This window comes from Nothoprocta perdicaria, unplaced genomic scaffold (genome assembly GCF_003342845.1).
Source record: "Nothoprocta perdicaria isolate Ctin4 unplaced genomic scaffold, notPer1 scaffold_54, whole genome shotgun sequence".
NCBI lineage: Eukaryota > Metazoa > Chordata > Aves > Tinamiformes > Tinamidae > Nothoprocta > Nothoprocta perdicaria.
In genome coordinates, this window is record NW_020455799.1 from 1,313,434 (window position 1) to 1,327,011 (window position 13,578).

Genomic DNA, 13,578 nt, shown 5'->3' on the forward strand with positions numbered 1-13,578 from the left:
TAATACTTGGAAGGTGAAGAAATTTTGCTCGACTACGTGTTTCCAAATGGTGCCTGTGTTTTTCCACTGACTAATGACTGACTCATTTACTCTGGGAGCACAGAAGCCTGTGCCCAGTTTGGTCCATTTTCTGTTTATTTTTTTACTGTCATCAGAGGATTATGGTAAGACCACTAAGAGGATAGTGTGATTCAAAAAACTTAAACACCTATAAACCRCACTTCAATAAGTGTCTGGTAGGTTTCTGGTTGCTAGAAGAAAATGAAAAGAGGAGAAGGAAAGGAAAATCTGTTCTTTTTTCTCGTGTTCTGTGCAATGTATGTGTGGGTAATGACTTATTTCAGCATGTTGGACTAAGATAGATAGAATATACGCACATATATACACCCACAGAATGAAGGGATGCATAGAATAAATAAGTATAGACATATATTTAAAACCTCATCTGCCAGTGCAGACTTGGGCATGTTATAGACAGGGTTGTAAACAGGCATGTTGTAGACAGGGTTGTAGACAGGCATGTTGCTTTCATGAAGCAGAATTCAGCTTTCAGACTGCTCTCATACAAAGAGTGCCTGGAGCTGCCTGGGTGCCCTTGCAGGCAGGTACTGTGGTGGTCATGGCAGAAGCATCTTCCCCGTCTCTGCATTAGTTGCTTACCACTTGGAGCGCTCCTCAGGAAAAGCACAAGCTCCAGAGTCTTGACCCATCGTGGTTGTGAAGCTGTTTAACCCACATCTTGCATCTGACGCGTAGGTATCTTGGCCCACCAGTTCGTAGAGCTGTGGGTGGATGCCCTTCTCTTCTGGCCATTGAAGTTGAGTCCTTGGGTAGAGCAGAAGGTTTGTGGACAGGAAGGAGAGCAAGCAGGAAGAGCACAGATTGGAAGAACTCTTAGATTTCAGTTTTTCGAGAGTTATTTCRGAGGTTTCTACAGTAACTGCCTATTGCAGTTTTGTGATGTGTGAACCTGTGCTCAGGAGAGTTCATACATAAACCAGTTTATACTTCAGTATCAAAATATCTTTTGCATAGATAGGAGTAACCAATGAGTGCATTGGTTCACATGCTAATTCAGGGGTTAGCGAGCAGGTGCCTGCAGAGGACGAGCAGATTTTAGGGTCACAGAGGTGTGACACTCTGTGGCAGGGAGCAGTTCCCAGGTTCTGCTCCAAGTGCCCTTCCGATGTGTTTTATCTCTGCTTTGGGAGACAAAAGTAGCCTGCAATAACACTGCTGCGAGACTTTCAAGTTCTCTTCTAGCCCGTTCTCTGATAACTCTGCAGCTTCTTCAGCTTGGTCTTTTGGCTAGATGTGTCTGTCCTGTAGGACTTCAGATTTTTTAATTGCTTGCTTGCTTTTTCCTCTATTTAAAGCCCCTTAGCTTCTCTTGAATATCCTCACTAGTTAGGTTAGCCACGTAACAAGAACCATGCTTGAAAATAAATACAATTGATAATCTAGTAAATTCTAGGTTGCTGGATTGGTCCTTCTTTAAACAGCATGGTGCCTTTTTATGGTAAGAGCTGTTCCACTGGAAACTGGCTTGAGACTGTTTCAYGGAAAAGTTCAGACTGTTAAACTGGGTACATAACATTACTGCTATTTTACTGGTGCCAGCACTGGTTGCTTTGTCACCTGCAATGTTTGTATTTGCAAGAAGTTTTAATGCAGAAGAAAAACATTTTGTCAGCTAAATCTGCAGTGTGAGCTGGTTTATTGGATAGAATCCACTTATATTGTGAAAGACTTCAGAATTGCTTAGAATGGTCTTGCATCATGTCAAGCAAAGTTTTCAGAAAGTCTCTGTAATTATGTATAATTGTGTAATTGCACATCTTAATTATTATATTTCTTACTAAGCTAGTTATATGTATTTGTGCTAATTATACTACCAAAATGTTTAATTACTAAATTACAGTTGCATATTAGAGGCAAGGAGAAAAAACACTCTAATCCATCAGCTGAAAATAAGTTTATAGTTAGCATTCTGTAAGTGTGGTTTTTTTTTTTTTTTTTTTTTTTAATATATTAGAAAGAAATGATGGTATGCCGTTGTGGTCATCTTCATTTGAATAACTACAACAAAATGGTGGCCTGAGAGAGGACAAATGGGAATTATTCATGATGATTATATATCTGAAACGAGCAGAAAAATACACGGCAGATAGAATAAAAAAAAAAAAAAGTGTAGCATACAATGTTGTGTTTAAATCGTTATAGGAAAATAAAGACAATTCTCATCACAAAGTATTATTCTTAACTAGTCCTTATTCCCATCTCTTTCACTCCAGTATGCTACCTAGCCTTTCTTTATTTTGGTTTTAAGAAAATGCCACCATCCTATGTAATTTCAGCCAATAGCGGAATTTCTTTCTAATGATATTATTTGGTTGTCTCACTAAGAAGCAGTCTTATTAATAGTTTTAATCTTTTGTTCAAACTTCTATTTTTTTTTTCTGCTGTTTTTTTCCATCTACAATTTTTTCTCTAGCCTTGATAAAATGATTCTTGCCTGTTTACTTAAAATATTATTAGAATGGTTTTTTTCCTAGTTGAGTATCTTTGTCACATYGTCCTTCCTCTGCATTCCCTTTCCCATTTTTCCAAAGATAAGGTGCTTAGCTTTCTCTATAGGATCATATACTTTTCTCAGCCCCAAATCCAGTACAACATGGTCTCTGGATCTAAAATGCAGTTGGAAATTTTCACTGTCGGGGAATTTTTGTGCTGTTTTCTCCCTATGCATTTAGCACCAGTCATCTGTGATCATAGGAAATGTGGTTGTCTCTATTTTCATCTAAATCTCCTCCTTTGCAGTCTTAAGCCCACTGCTCCAGTAAGTGAGGTGACAATTTATAGGCTTTTCTTATATTGAAGCAGGGTGATTATTTTCCCTGCCTAAATTTCTGCCATCCTTGTGGRACACACAAGCGCTTCCTGAGCTCAGATTGAGCTGTCCTGTTCTGCGCTGAATCTGGTCACTTCCCTGAGCAGATACAGACCAGCTGCTCTGCCTTGGTACTTGSTACCCACAAGTTGTTACTGCTGTGGGTGACCTCTGGGTCCTTCCTGTCACTGACAGTTCCTTCATCTTAGTTTTGATGAAAAAAATACTCTCGCTGCAGTTTCTGAACTTTGAGGCCTTATTCTCCCTAGCAGGCGCTTGTATGTTTGAGGAAGCTGTGCTTTGACATCAGTTCCTCGCTGGCTCATTTCTTGTGAAGGCTGGCAAATGGAGATGGTTGTAAGCTGGTGTGGGTAGGTGTGTGTTCAGTGACTAATGGGCTAGCAGCCTGGTGATTACTGAAAAACTTCAAAGCTGTTAAAGTAAATGAGCTTTTGCTCATCCTAAAATTTCCTCATGTAATCAATTCCTTACGTTTGAATGCATTTCTAGCATTGCACATTACTTTTAAAAGGCAGTACCTTTTGCCTCTGGTTCAGTATTATGTCCACACGGGGCGTCGCATACTGTATCTCTAAATACATACTTTCAGGGGGAAAAAAAGAAATTTAAAAAAAAGGCACAGGACACTTCCATGGCGTAAGATATTTTCACTTCTCGTTTTATTTTAAAATTGTCCTACATGGCATAGAATATGAAATAAAATTTTCAATATGTGAGCTGCTCATTAAATTCACAGGTTTTTATCAAGATCATATTTTATGTAAGAATACAAATCGGAATATTATAAAAACAATGGGAAACTCTTCGGGAACATTGTGCTTTAATTTATAATGTATAATCTATACGTACTGTATAAACTATATAAACAATCAAGCAATCATGTCTTTCAGTGTTATCTATTGCCATCATTCCCCATGCATTGAGGCTCTCACTATAGCTATTACTATAAAACGTTCCCTAAGTACATAAAGGCTCTAATCGTTAAGATTTTTATTACCAGCCACACATACAGAGCCGCAAATTGCCTTGTTTCAGATTTATTATGTATTACTCCAGAAATTCTATAAAGATCAAAAGAACTGATTACAATGTTGACCTTTGCATTAACTCATCTGAATTTAAATTCAAGTGTTTGATTTGGGAAAATAAGTCCATTTATCATAGGTCTGCTACTGAGGGGATTGTGCAGCCCTGATTGGGAGTGCTGAGACCAAATTTATTTATTGAGCACGGGCTTGAAAATTGTTTGTAGGACAAGAGGAACAAAAGTTTGACCTGCCATTGTGTTGTACCTGGGGAACAATGTGGCAGCTGCCCTTTTCAAATAGCTGGTAGTCAGGCTGTTTGCTCTTGCTGACAGGGGCAAAAGATATGAAAAATGTATATATAACTATTTTCAGAATGTAAACAAATGAACCTTTTCTCACTTTGAGATAACTAACTGTTCAATACAATGGTTATAGTCTATCCATATAGAAGAAGATAGGAGATAGTCTGGATCTTATTCTCAAGTCTATCCAAGGTTTACTAGCCTGTTAACACAGGCTATATTTACAGGKGTACATTTTAAATCAGGCTCCTCAGCTACTATGAGGATTTTATTTCATTATAGTAATGTGTGTATCTATACCTGCTGAAAAGCTAATGCCTTTGAAAAAGTAAAGGTTACARGAGCAGAAACTCTTGTAAAGGTAGCAGAGAGTAACATATTTATACAATGTCTTTGCAGTAGTGTTCACTTTTTTATGGAATACTAGAGGTTAATTTTATTTGTGAAATAAGTGCAACTTCTGGTGTAAAATATTGGGATCTTCACTTCTGTGAGTTTGAGCAGAAGTATCAACATATGACATGTAATTAAAGATATTTCAACTCTGGAAATAAGCATGCGATATTCAATGCAAAGCTATAGGTAATTACATTCAGATAGAATATAAGTCCATATCCCTTCACAGGGTAGCACTAATAGTTGTATAGGCAGTGCCAATGATGCATACAGCAGTATGTAAAACAAGAAATTTGTCACTTGCTTGTGTTTTCTTAGTCTTAGGCTGATAAATGCAGAAGAGTCAAGATGATGATTTACCTGTAAGTTGTGCTAATCCTGTATTTGATTTTCTAGCTTTCTGTTAAGGAAAACATTTTAAGTTTTTCTGAAGAACTTTCTTAATGGAGAAAGCTTTGGTTGAAACTACACTGTGCATGTGTAGATGTGTTGAGCATGTTTCTCCTTAAGTGTTCTATGGAGAGCAGTGCATGAAGATCTGAAGGTGCTTACTACTTCTCCAGTGCAGAAGACTACTATTAACAGATGCCAGTTTGGACCAAGGCCATGATGCCAAGTCCACCTGGCTGTTTCTGTATATTTTCCTTCTGAGGATTATCCCTTGGCCACCTGTACAACTGAACTGTGGCAGGAGGTGTGATGCATGCCACTGTGCTTACTGTCAAGGTACAATACCTCTTGAAAGGTGTCATCAAATGTAGTCCCTTAAGGGATTCAACCAAATGTACAGGTCTAGGTTTTCCCCGAGCATAACTGAGCTGCTTATCTGGAATTACTTTGCTTAAACCTGCAGTTTTGTTAATTTTGTGGTATCCAGTTCAATAATTGAACAGATGAGCTTTCTGCTGATGATCAATCTTTATTTTTTGACATAATATGAGCTTCTTGGTGGCTGACATATCAACATCTAGGAGCCCACTGTGTTTTCTAGTCCCAGATCTGCCTGCAGAACAAACCAGTCTTCATACAGAGAGACTGAACCAAGACTCCTTGGTTGAGTGCCGTTGCTTCGGCCTGCGTTCCAGCAGCGTGGTGAGTCTTTAACTACTTGGCAAAAAATAGAATAGCCTATCAGCACAGCTTTTCTTCAATGAGTAAATAAAAAGTACTCACCCTGAAACTTAAATTTGTATAGGTAGCAAATTAAAGGCCAGCTTATTGCCTTGCTTTGTAAACTGTGACTTTCAGCCAGCTGCAGAGGCCACCACTGAGTCACCCACCTTTCTCTGGCCTGTTCCTCCATCTCTCTCTCTCTCTCTCTCACACACACACACACACACACACACACACACACACACACACACACACACCACACACACACATACGCACGCACGCACACTCTCCCCTAGCCCCCAAACTTGGGTTCCTCTACATATTTTTATGTTTAAAAATAAATAAGTGGAAATTATTTTCATGTATTAAACACAACTTTCTGCATGAACTAATAGCAAAACTAAGTTTAACTTGACAGCAAATGTTCAGAAATGTTCAGTGTTTCTCACTGCCTTGAGAAAACAGTGTAATGATAGAATATTTGCTGTGCAAATCCAATCAAATAGCTATTGAGTGCACAGGGAAAGACATAGGACTTTTATCTTCACATCAATAATGAGAAAACACAAAATAAAATAGCAGTGATATTCCATACTGGTAGAGAAGTGTGTGTTGTGTTCCTGAGACACAAGCTTTGCCCTCCTTTATGAGAAAGCTTTTTGGGATAGTCATCACTTCAAGGTATCACAAATTGAAATTTCCATAAGGAACAATAGACTCTCTCTTAAGAGAGAGTCCAACTTAGTATCAACAAAGAAACCCTTGAAGCGGTCACTGATAAGAGAGTTGAAAGCCAGATAGATACAGTTTAGACTCAAAATCTGAGGTAATGGTGACTTTGCACAATTCRTGCATGAGCTTTTGGCATAAGATACATTTTCAGGGCCTGCAATACTTGAAAATTTTCAAGTGCAATATCACCTTCTCAGAGTTTTGCTATCCCAGGGTTGGGACCGCTCTGAAGCCGAAGAAGCTTGACAGTCTCTTCTAAAAGTATACGCGGAATTACTACTTTGAATCTTTTTTCTATTACAACCCATTTGTTTCCATTTTTTCTATAATAGAATTCATGAATTATTTACATTTGATATTTGAAGACAAGGTGATGGAAAAATTTGAGAATGTCTTACCAAGAAAAATRTATTTACTGTAATATATTTTTGAATGTATTTTGGTTTTACATCATTTTGCTTAGGGAGAAAAATAGGAAGTGTATCTTAAGTCTGAGTTTAGCCTGACCTGAAAAGTGCTCCATGAAAAGCTGATTTCTGAGCTTACTGCTTGGTTCTGCTCTTCAACTGACTGACATTTACATTTACAGTTAGAGACAATGGTTATTGTCATTACATTGCAAGTTCAGATAGTAGGGAAAGTGGCAAATACAGAGATTTCTGAAATTGGGCGATCATATATAAGCTTTCAAGGTAAGACATACAAGGGAGAACAAGCTCAAAATAATRAAAAGCATCATTCACAGATAATACTGACAATGGTGAAACTGCCCTAAAACCTTTTCTTGCTGTTATACCACTTGCGTAGGTCCATCTCTTAAGATAGAATTTCACCTGGATTGATCAAAAATTGTTTTGTGCATGCTTGTTTCTTAAACATTATCTAGCCTAAAGGAAGAAAATTCAGGCTTTTATTTCAGAAAACCAAATATATGATTTTGTTATTGTCAAATTATATACATTATGGAAGCCATTTTATTTCAAATCTTTCTGAAATGTAGCCTTTTAAACCAAAAATGATTGATAGCAGGACTGGTTTGTGCATGCGGGAAACTCTTAGGTGTCTTGCAGTCAATGTCCTCTAATACCATCGTCCTGTCATCTCCTTTTCCTACTTTGTTGTCTGAAATAGATCTCAGTGGTTTTGATGTGCGGCAATCAAAAAGCCAGTAATATTTTCATGCAAATGAAACTTTAAGCTTTAAACTGTACAGAAATCCAGGGGCAAAAAATAAGGAACTCTTCTGCAAGTGAGAGGGAAAGATGAATTATAATTGCAGATCAGTTCTACCCACCTCTATTTGTGACCAGGAATCCTAACCGCATTCTCAAGCCCTGGCAGAGGGGCAAAGACACCAGGTCCCAAAGGGACCTCTCCCTGCTACTAACCTTGATTGTGTCAGGACAGAGCATGGGCTTTAGTGCATATGGGCAAGAGGGCGTTCTCCTTAATTCCAGGGGTAGGTTGGTTGGTTGGTTGGTTTTTCCATTTAATTATAAACAATTAAAATTCTATTCACTTGGAAATAAAAAGGCCTTGCTTGCAGTCTGCTTTCTATTCATAGTAAGAGTTTACATCTGTTGTCTGATGGTAGAAGCGTAACATTAACAAGTCTGAATTGCATTTGTTGTTATATGAATGAATGGAACTGATGTCAGCATGTTGAAAATGTGTTTTAATATATGGGGAAGATGAAAAGATTTAAAAGCAAATTATTTGACTAGAAGCTCCACTTATATGGTATATATTTCAGGCTAATAATCAGGGCTTACTGTGGGTCAGCATGTCATATCCCAGTGGTGTCTAGTGAGATGGAGGGTTATCTTCTATGTCAGCTAGATAACCCTGCGAACAATTTTGAGCAGTCAAGATAATGGGACTGAATTCTGAAATGAGGAAGAACTCAGAATGGGGGCTGGAAATATAGAATACCATGTGGTGTGTGAGCACAAAACTACTAGTTGTGAAGGCAGTCACCTTCTGGCATCGTTAGTCATTCCTGTTGGACAAAATCCTTCTTAATGGAGTGTAGTTAAAATAGGGGAGAGTGGGAAATCAGGTAAATATTCCTACAGAAAAGGAAGATGAAGTGAAAAATTGACTTTCTTCCTGGTAGTTCTACCTTTTGAATATTGGTATTATAATCTTACATGTATTTTTCACTGTTGTACTTTGAGTGGCTCGGCTTTCACCCACCTTATTCAAGTTGTGCTTGCCACGGTTAGTCTTGTGAAAGCAACTTGTTACTTATACTTAATTATCTTTTATTTTAATATTTCATTAATAGAAGTAATGTTTTCATGTAATTTGAGCTAATTATAGATTGTTCTTGTAAAAATAGAATAGGTCCACTTRCAGTCATATTTTAGTATATTCATTGCTATTTTTAATAGATATTTCGTAACATATTGTATTTTATTTTATAACTGGTTAAAACACATTTGTTGCATATTTCTGAAAAGAATAACTGTGCAGTCTCTCTSTGCTTTCATGCCTATTCAGATGATGGAACACACTTTCCAAGTGTTAATCTAAATCAAAATGTTGATATCATAATTGAAGTAATTTGGCCTTTATATATAAACTGATTGGAATACAAACTGCTTGGGATTCATGCTTGTATTTGCCCTTAGAGCTGGCACACTATATCGGCATAAATTCCCTTCTCGGCAGTTAGAAAATAGACTTGCGTGTGCATATATATATTTATGCTATATATTCTGACACATTTTAGGAGCACCAAAATTACTTTAAAGGTATTTTTTCCTACTCTCTGTATGTCTATGACTCACATTATACTTGCCTTTTATTTTTAGCCATGGTGAACGTGATTTACCTACTGCTGTTGAGCCTGTTCTTTTAGAGCATTTCTTTGCATGCTTGATGGTAACAGTCTTAGCAGAGCAAAAGCTGAATGACTTATGTAGCCTTTGGTCAGCCAGTAGAGGCCACTCATAGCTTGCTGCTGAAGCTGGACAGTGATGGGAAAAGGAGGGTTTTGTTGTGTGYGGGTGCGTTTTAATCCCCTCTCAGTAAGCTTATGCTGCCATGAACTGTCAGAGTATTTAGCCTTGTACTTGCAAAGAGTCCAGCTTACAGGTAATTCTGCTTATGCACCTAACTGCACCTTATGCACCACTGTTGAGACCTGGCAGAATTGAAAGTTTAGTGCATTTAATGCTGACATTTTCTGTTTCCTCTAATAAATTATATTGCAGCAGGAGTAAAAATCACCTTTAGTAAAATACTCGAGCACTCTTAAAGCATATGCCTTAATGATGGGATGTTTTTATATCCTTCACTTTGGTAGAGTCTTCACTGTTACTTCATTACTGCAATGAAGTCAGGAAATCCTACCCCATTTATTTGGTTCTGAGGGCAGAGTCGTCTTTGTAGGTTTTCTGTTGCTTTTTGCTCACAATAAGGAGCTGAGCCGAAGCAAATGATTTGCCAAAGGCCAAAACAGAAAGAGTGTCACGGGACAAGGTATCCTAATCACTGTGCTCTGCCCTCCTCTCCGTACACTCACAGTAGTGTGCTAACTTCAGCGATTGCTGAAGAATTTAAATACAAAAAAATAAACATTCGTAACGATGAAATCCTAGTGCTTCTGAAGTCAAAATCTTGATGCCTTAATGAAGCTAGGATTTCACCGTAGAACAAAGTTGATAGCAAGGGCAGTCCTTAACTTTAGTTATATTAATAACTAGAAAGAGTTCCACTTTTTATATTTGTTACAGTTACCTATGATGTAGTTATATAACTACAAGTGTGGTAATGTTCAGTTCTGAGATGAACCTCCTATATAATGTGCATTATCTCCTGGAACTGCGGGTAATTAAATATACTATTGAGGAGCTTGAAAGAGGTTATTGGACCTTTTCGACACATTTTACATCTCATAGGAATGAGCTTTTGAAAATGGAATTCTGTTCATGTTATATATGAACTTTAGAATGTGCTGTGGCATTTTTTTTCTAGAAGTGTCATTAGAAGATCTGGGAAAAATATTGTTATATCTATTACCACTCAGAAAAAAAGAAATGTGTTCTTTACTGTTTCACATATGGCAAATACAGTCTGCAGCACAGTATTTGATAGGAATAAAAATGTGCTTTTTCAGATTCCACTTAGCTTGCCTATGGTTCAAGATGTTTCTCCCAGCACAGGCAAGTAGATCTCTCCACAGCAGTTATAGCTAAAACAGAGGTCTGATATAATTATATTAAGTGTGCTGATGTAACTATATTAAATGCACTAAAATAGTGCAGCTAACACAATGTAATCATTTCATAACCCTGTGATAGCATAGTCAGGCACAATATAGAAACGTTTCCTGAAAGGATGTGAGCAGTGCGATCAGGAGAGTAGAGTTGTGTGTAGGCGGCATCCGAAACCAAAATATTGCCGGACAAAGCACACGTACGAGATTGGCCTTGCAAATACAAGGGAAGGAGAATAGGCAAGACAGAAGCGACAAGATCAGTAGTATCAGGAGCAGAGGAAGCCTCTTCTCCCACTTCCAACAGAATAAAAATATCAAGCATAAGCAAGGAGGGTTTGATGAGAAGGAGCATGGGCCTCTTCAGTTCCAGCTGCTCTCATCAAGTTGCTCTCTGTCCTGCTCCTCTCAGCCTCTGAGACTAAGGACCACCAAGGTCTATAGACATCAGTGCTAACCACGTGACATCAGCTCCATAGTGTTGGGTGCTCACAGCTAATTTGGAATGTGCTTGTTAAAGGCGAGCATTTTTGTGGATGTGACAGTGATGTTTAGTATTGTGTGAGAATTGACTAGTGTGGTGTTAAAGACTGAATTTAGTAAATTTAATGCACGCCTGATTGGTAAGTCTGTTAAGCACACATTGCTGTGATCTTAATTCCCTGTTAGACATACACACACACACACACACACACACTTGTAATTCGAAAAAAAATATAGTTGTGTAAAACTTCAGTACTGTTTATTCGTAGTTGCCCAACAGAGAGCCAGTACTTCCTTTAAATGCTGTTTTGCTTCTCTGGGACTTACCAACCTACAACAGTTCCAGGCAGCTCTGCCTTTCTTCCTGCATGAGCAGAGGAGATCTGAGCAGCGGAGCTGGCGGTTCTGCTCCCAGTGTTACTCTGTCTGCTGCCTCCTCCTGCAGCCATCGACTCTCAGTTAGGTGGAGGGTCCAAAAGRCTCCACGGAATTTTTTGCTAATAGTGACTTAGCAGAGAGGCAATAGGTTTATTTTTTTCACGCTGGATGACAGTTTTACAAATATGAATCTTGCAATAATCACCATTCAGTCTTACATAAAAAGATCTATGCAGGCATTATGCATTTAATTTTGCAAATGTTCTTTGGCTGCTTAGTTACTGAAATTATCTAGGGTATGTAAGAGAAACCTGCACCAGGGCACTTTGATCAATTGGAACCATATTCCGAGCAAATTCATATTCTCATGTAATTTAGTGGAAAGCCATATTTCTTCATTTGATATGTTATTTTAGAACTTGCAATTTATCTAGTGAGTTTTCTTGAAATTTCTATGCTTATTAAGTTTTGGATTATGTATCATGAGTGAGCCAAAGACTTAAACTTGTTTCCATAAATATGGCTGCAGGTAAACAACCAATTTTAGTCTAGAAAATAGCTTTTGCTTCTGTCAACATGTTGTTTATTTTCTCCCTGAGATAAAAAGTTCAGTTTTCTGATATTTGTACCAAGATAAAGTCAGTAAACAAGATTAATATAGTGTGGAAAAGGTTGTCAGCAGCCCTGGCAAAGGAAATAAGTTGCCTGTACACAGAACATACTGTAAACTGAATAAAAGTGTCAGGTCCACCATGAGATAATGTGATCATGAACCTCTAACAAAGCATGACATAGGCACAGTCGGCTTTTCTTATAGTCACAGTGTAGAAAATGGATTACTGTATTCCAGGGATACCCACTGGAATAGCATGAAAACCTCATTTTGAGATTAATGCAGGATGTAACTCTCAAGAGTTGAGCTACATGTTTACCTATGGTGTTAAAGCAAAAGTTTAGTTATCATTCTTAAAATTCAGAAATTATATATTTAAAATATTTATTTTGCCTTTCTAGGTCTGTTCTTGTGAATTGATGTTCCTTGCTCTAATTCCAAGATAAAATATAATGTTCTAGAAGTTGCTTTGTAAAGTTTGGTCACTTTTATTATAATCACGTGGCTGTGTAAGGCCTCCGTAAAAGTGCAGGTTCTGATTCTGGTCAAGCAGCAGATGCTTCTCTCCCATGTGTGGTCTGTGCTGGAGTTAGTCCTGGAGGCAGCAACACTGCACAATTGCTATGATCTCCTCTAGCAGGGCATTAGATATTCACATAGACTCATCTGCAGTAAGTTATTACCAATTCTCTTCAATCAGCATCATCCAGAAAAGCCACAGCACTTTAGGGTGCCTCAGTTTGGTCCTTAATATTGCTATTCTTTAGGTGACAGAGATTTTGGCTAAATGCTTCAACGCTGTAGGACTAGCCCATTATTCAGTAAGTATTCCTTGAAAGTTTTCCAGTCATGGAGCTGCATGCCCTGCTTTTTCCATTGAGAGTAGAGTTTTTTCCATGTGAGAGTAGAGATTTTTTTTTCTTTGAAGGTGGAGTGTCTTATCTCTTCAGGCGGAAGAGACTGCTTTTATCAGTGAGCCCTCTGCTTATGCACTTTCAGGAAGCCTAGGCTGTATATACAGTTCTTTGTAGAGCTCTTACGGTCTCCTTTTAAACTGGAGGAATGTCTATCTTCTGTCCCACCTTTGGTCATCCACTGACTATGAAACTATCTCCAAGGGAACCAAACATTTGTTCCTGCATTCTTCACAGCAAGGAAGAGTAACTTGCTTTCAACTCTGTTTCTTCAAGCATCGAACTTACTGGTCTCTAATATTTTTACCTATCTTCACCTGCAAGTAAATGAGCTCTATTAAGCAGTATGTATTAAGCACTTGAATACATTTTTGAATAATACCTGGATATCATCATCTTCTGCACATTGAGCAATATCGATACGTGCATTAAGATTATTCTTTAAAAAATGAGAATATGACATCGTTTTAGTTTCTGTGCAAATGA

At 37.9% G+C, this 13,578-nt stretch overlaps 1 protein-coding gene across 1 annotated transcript in view; it reads left to right on the forward strand.

Annotated features, from left to right (window-relative positions):
• The window catches only part of GPATCH2 (G-patch domain containing 2), a 97,011-nt gene that overhangs the window by 50,331 nt on the left and 33,102 nt on the right, over positions 1-13,578 (forward strand). The gene's annotated exons all lie outside the window — the stretch shown is intronic.